Below are 6,912 nucleotides of genomic sequence, written 5' to 3' on the forward strand. Positions count from 1 at the left end.
CACTGGAGAGACTGGAGGTCAGCACTTCGGCCCTGTGTGATTTGGGAAGCAGAGTACCAGGGCAGACTTTGTGAGCAGTTCCTGGATCAATGTGTCCAATACAAGGTAAAGAGGTCACTTGTCAGTACTGCAGTCTCTTGAGAAGAAACAAGTCAGGACTCTCACTTCAAAACACACATGCCTATTTCCATCTGCCCAAAGCAGCAGAGAAGCACTGTCTGTTGTTAGTTCACGGAATCTGTGTGTGTTCTCATGTGAAAACAGAATGGAGTAAAATTAGTATTCTGTGTTGATATTTTCTTAGTGAAAACTATGTCTTTCTTAGTGTAATATATGTGCAATTAAACAGAATTTTATTATTTACTTATTTTAGTTCACTGGAAAAGGAACCCGGCTTTGCTGATAAGGAATATGTTAGTCTAGTAATGTCGAACACATACGTGCTCTCTGTGTATCCCATGGCAAAGAAAAGAGGAAAAGTTGAAGCAATCGTTGCAATTGCTTCATAGAACTCAGAATCTAAAGGATGCCATTGTATAAATAGATGTTGACTGGCTTTTGGATTTCCTTAGAGTATATAGAAAGAAATCTTTGGAAAGAATGTCAGCAAATGTTGATATGCATAGACCTCACAGGAGATCAATTAGCAGAGTGATTCTAAACTCAAGGCTAAAGGTCAGTGGTTCTCAACTTGTGTTTCAGCACTACATTGCAATTCATATTAGTAGCAAAATTACAATTAAAAAGTAGCAACGAGAATAATTTTATTGTTGGGAAGTCACCCCGACATGAGGAACAATATTAAAGGGCCTCAACATTAGGAAGGTTGAGAATTATTGCTTTAGGATAAGGTTTTTCTGTGCTGTAAGGATTTATGAGGCATGATTCTTTCATATATCAGACAAGGTCTCTCCTTATGTCCGGATACACTTCAGCGTGTGTGTGTGTGAGTGTGTGCATGGCCTACCTTCTGTATGTAGATAAGATTATTTTAACCACACATTCAAAATGCATTCAGAAAATATGGCTTTTACTTATGTAGAAAACTCTAACACAGGGTAGCAATAGCTTCTGTACTATTTCATGAGAAACATTGCTTTGTGGTTGCAATCCAAGGGGGAAAATACTTTATGACCACATTTATTTCATTGTTATTGGGAAGTTAGAATCTATTAAGGATATTAAAAAGATATATCTCTGGACCCTGATATTTTCACCTGTGAAGTATCACTCTGAAGATAGAAGGCCTATGGCAACACACAAACATATGTGTGTATGAAAATGGATGTACACTAAAAAATGTGAAGTTATAATGGTTAAATGATATGGAAACATGACCATAATTTAATTTTGTCTGTTTTAAGCAGATAAAACAAGAAAAATCGCTTAAATCAGAACTATGTCAATCTATACATGTAAACATCACACACTACAAAAAAATCAGTCATGAGCATGGACTTATACTCAATTCAAAGCGGCTCTGGAAATCAAATCAAGTGAAATAATGCATAAGTATATAAACCGTAGATGCCAAGATTACCTATATTACAATCAAAGAAGAATAATATTATAAGAAAAATAATTGATAAAAAGAAAAAATGAGGTTCTCTTATGTTAAGACACATTATTGTTAAGAAATAGGGGCAACAAGTGAGTTCAGCATCTTGGACCTTTTCTTGCAAAGTTTCTATGCCTGAATCATAAACCCGCAGGGGCTAGTAACTTCTGCCCTGGGAAAGTGACCCAGGAAATCTTTAGAGAAACTCATTTTGGCTTTCAATTACACCCACCTGCAAGCAGATCCCCATATTATTTGAACAACAGGGGAGCACAAAGACTAAGTGGGAAATGCCTTTCACTCCCCCGGGAGAAAAGATATATTGGACAGCAGTAGTAGTCTTTGTCGCATTTAAGCGAACAGGGAATGTCACCACATCCTCACACTTGACTGTCAGGCATAAGAGAGCACTTTTCCTTTCTGGTGCGAAGAAAACTAGGAGGCCACACTCATGACCCACTGCAATCCAGGTGCCCACTGTGTAAAACATGTATCAGTTTCAGCCTCTCCATGCTCATACAGTCACCAGTTTCCAAACAATTATTTAGAGAAACTCTACTGTAAGACTATAGAAGAGCTATGTCACAGCATAATATAAAGCTGGAGAGAAAATAGAAGAAAAATAGGAAAGAAGGAAACAATGGAAAGAGGGAGAAGGAAAGAGGATTAAAAAAAAAAAAAAGAAAGAAAGAAAGCGAGAGGACAGGGTGGGGAGGAAAGAACCCAGTGTTTTATGGAGTGGTTAAAAGAAATTTATAAAACAAATGATAAAGCCAGCTCAAAATTAAACAATAATTTAAGTCAAACAAAGTAACATATATTGTATTGGTTTAGTGAACTTAGTTTATATGAGTAAAATAAAAATAAGTTGAGACAAATAACAATTCTCAGCTTTAAAAAGGAAATTTGAACTGAAGATTATGAAAAAAGTTAGTGGTATAATTGAGTGGAAAGCCATTTACTAACTATGTTCCAGTAAATCATGAATTAATGTGGCATAGACCCTTTAGTCTTATTGGAGTATAGTACAAAAAGGATGATATGTTCATTTATAATTTCTTCCTAACATTTTCCAAAAATATATATCAGCACAAATCAGAACAAGACAATGGAGCAATGTCACCAGCAATATAGGTATAGGCCAATAAATAATTTTAATCAGCTTTGGTTAATTTAAGTCACACCCCAAGTGGTAAGGCATTTGAAAATTATATTTGCTTTGGTTAGACATAAAAATATGAGATGATAATTAAATGTATCTCTCCATGGAGTTACAGTTTGAGTGCAAAGCCACAGTTTTAACAGTTTTCCTTGGGAGAGTGTAAGCTCACTAAGAGTTTGAAAAGTTCATTTAACCACATGAAAGGTAATGACATCTTTTTTGGTATGTGAAGCCAAAACTTACCCCTATGAATAATGATATTAATATATTATCAATATGAAATTTTTACATTAATAATATCTATGAAGCACATAAAATTATATGTTAATATTTAATATATAATTGTGTATTGAAGTTAGTGTATTTACTTAGTTAAGATAATATGAAACTCATAGGAATTTTCAATTGCTTTTTAAATGTCTCTTATATGAATATGTATACAATTGATTTTACTTATGTAATAAACAGTTTTGTGTTATAGTCAATTTGCGTTAATACAATGCTAAAACTTTATACTGATATTAGTCATTTGCACTATAAAATAGATTTTTTTTTGCTAAAATTGCTTAGAAATTTCATAAAAACTCCTTTAGATCTGATACACAAACTGGTCTCCATAGATTTTAACATGTTCATAAATCTTTATGACTATTCCTAGTCGGTGCATAAAGCCACACCTGGATGCAGAATGCAAGTGTTGAGCACCAGACAACAGAACACAGACCCAGGTTTCTATCTTGGAGGAGAGTCTTTGATGTGAGGACCAGCTCACACTTTGTTCATTACTAAGTGTTTGCATTTAAGGTTTATCAGGAAACAAAATAATGATACTGTCAATCTACATAGCGTTGTCTTTGACCACAGTAAAAGTTTTTTATTTAGAAAGCCTGACAATTATTTTATTGATACAATTAATACAAATTTCAGGTGGTGACAGTGCTCCATGTATAAAGGCATTTGCTACACAAGCCAGGCCATCTGAGCTGGGTCTCTGGGATGCACACCAAGAAGGAAAAGGAGAACTGACTCTGCACAGTTGTCCTCTCACCTCCACACAGAACCCTCCACAATACCAATGCGTGGGCACCCACAACGATAACAAATTCTACAATCAATAAATGCAAGCTTACGATTTAGCAAAGCAAAGGTTGTTGATGGTAAAAAAAAAAAAAAAAAAAACAAAAAAACAAAAACCTGGGCCAGAGTAAAAGTTGGAAAAAAAAAAATCTTCCTATTTGTACAACAACTGCATTCTGAAGGAAAGATAGATGCTTTATTCTTCATTCCAATGCTCCCGGAAAGTCTGTGCGCCTGGATCATAAAGAAGACAAAGCAGCCATGATAACCGAAGTCCATGATGCCAGTGAGAGCTCTCTGAGTGGAAATCAGCGAACCTCTTCGCTGTGAAGAAGGTTTCTGCCCATTGACCACTGCCTTGAGGGAACAGAGTAAGCACATGGAGCTCTGACTCTCAGCAGTGAAAATCCCCAGCCTCCACTTCTGGCGGAATCTCTCTGCTGACTGAAGATGCCAAACAACTAACTTTATTGTGGAGAGAAAGGGTGTCCTGAAGAACTGAATGTTAACATTCCAGTGAACTCCATGATGAACAAGCTCCACTTTTTCACTGATGTGCAATGAGCTTTTACTATGTTTTTGGTCCCATTACCGTCTTCTAATGGCTCTATTTGGCTACATCCTTGGAGATTAATGCCCATTGGAATCTGGCTAGAAATGCGTTTTCCTAGCAACACAGAATGTGCCTGTCAGTAGTATAATCTCGCTTAGTTCTGTGTCACTACTAGGATGGGGATCCAGATTCTGCAAACACCCTTTTGTAAACTCAACTGGCCATTGTAAAGTGTTCTTTGTAGGAAATACTTGGAAAAAATGGCTGTAAACACCAAATGGGAGAAACAAATATTTTCTGTGTACTACTCTTTTTATTGTTGTGTTATAGCTGATATGGATGCTAGGAGATTTCTTACTCTCACAAGCCTAGTTCGTCACCATCCTTCAGGAGCTTACAGCACCTGACGATTGGCAACCACTTCCCAGAGATCTGAAGCCAGTGATGTGGAGAGTTTACTTCCAGATTCAATACACACACAGAGAGAGACAGAGACAGAGACAGAGACAGAGACAGAGACAGAGACAGAGACAGAGACAGAGACAGAGGAATATTAAAAGCCTTTAAGAGATACAAAGAGCAGAGTTATGTCTACAACATTAACAAAACTAGAGTTCCCAAAGGAAATTAGAAGGCAAAGCTGAAATATCCACAAATATTATGCTAGGATATTACCCATAATTATGAAATGTACAAACCCACGGAGCAGATATACAACTCGAAAGTAATCACCAACTGACAGAAGAAGATACTGACACTAGCAGATAAGCTAGTGAACACACAAAACAAAAAGGAATCAGTCAAGTCTTTTTTGTGCCGAGGAAAAGACAAGTGTACACAGTCAAGAACACAACCCTTTAACTCTCTATATAGTAATAACCCCTGCCCCACATCCCAGCTAACAAGTCCATAAAGATGGAGAAAAAAGATCATTAGCAGAAGAAATCCAGCAACTTGTTGGAAAAAGGTTGCCATAGGTGATAAATAATTGCAGATAAGCAGTTATGTCAATAAGTGATATGAGTAAGGCTGGGAAGGAAAGCGAACACACTGTAAGTGTACAAAGGTAACATAAGGTTTGTTAGGGTATTTGGAAACAGGTAAATGTGGGCAAGAGGTACTTGATTCTATAGTTGTAGAATCCCGTTGAATGTATTCTAAAATGACTTTTAATCTTATGCATCAACGTGATCAGACTACCACATAGCCAGTAATTGGTTTAAATGTTATTCTAGACGTGCTGTAGAGAGCTTTTGTTAAGAGATTAATATTTGGCTTGGTGGATGGAGTGAAGAAGATTTCTCTAACAGTGTGGTTTTGTTTCAATCAGTAAGTTTAAACCAGCATAGAGCAAAAGTCTGACCAGAGAGGATGTGCTCTCTCTGTGGGAACACTGGCTTTCTGACTTCCCACTGCTGTTTGTATTATAATATGCACCACCCATTCACATGCCTTTGGATTCACATTGGATGTGCATTACAGAATTGAGAATTAGACTTCATTTTTAATGTATGGAAGTGTATGAGTGTGTGTGTGTGTGTGTGTGTGTGTGTGTGTGCGTGTGTGTGTGTGTGTATGCCTGCATGTGTGTTATATTTTTTTCTAGAATATTTCAGGAATACTGGCAGAGTTGTTTCAAGTTACCTGATTAATAACAAATTGAATAACAGTTACAGTGAAATCTTAGGGATGGTTTTATTAGAGTTTGAAAGAACAATACCAGGTTAGCAACACTGATGATTTTCTGCTAACCAGATGAAGAAGATGAGACAAAAAGTTCAGCGAAGAGAAGGGAAGGGGAGTGAAGGGAAGGGGAGGGTAGGGGAGAAGAGAGGAAGACAAGAAAAGGGAAGAGAAATAACCATAGTACTTGATTTCGGCAGGCAGATCTTCAGCTACACAGATGGTTATGTGGGAGAGAGTGAACTTTAGAGAAAGAGTCAAAAGGAATTCAGATATTAGAGAAAGTCTGCTTTAGCACACTTTAGGTGGATCAGTTTCTTAAAGGAAAATCTTAGTCAGATGATTGACTCACGTAACAGCAATGTTGGGGCTCCACTTAGGCTAGAGATTTCCTTCTCTTAACATGTTTTTTTCTCCAATGATCCTTTATTGACATAGCAAAATTATATTAATAAGGCATATGTAATACATATTCTCTTAATCTAGAGAAGGACAATACTTAATAATAATTTTAAATTGCATAATTATGACTATAAATCAGATAAATTAAAATTCTGTGAAACATTTTTAACAGGTGACTGATAAGAGAAAATAAACAAAGTAGAAGACTGAGGAGTACAAAGATAAATATATAAACAACACAAGCAGAAAATGTATATTAGCATGGGTATAGAGCATGCAAAATGCTTACCTAGCATGTGATAGGTCTTGAGTTTCATCCCAAGAGCTGAGAGAGACAGGAAGAAATGAATAAACACAGTAATAATTATGTGATACAGTTGACTTGAATTATTTTTTATAAAAAGAGATCATTGTATATAGGGAAGGTGGGACATACTGAGTGACAGCATGCAGAGCTTGTAAGAAGTTTGATTTCAG

This window comes from Acomys russatus, chromosome 24 (assembly GCF_903995435.1).
Source record: "Acomys russatus chromosome 24, mAcoRus1.1, whole genome shotgun sequence".
In the NCBI taxonomy this organism is placed as follows: domain Eukaryota; kingdom Metazoa; phylum Chordata; class Mammalia; order Rodentia; family Muridae; genus Acomys; species Acomys russatus.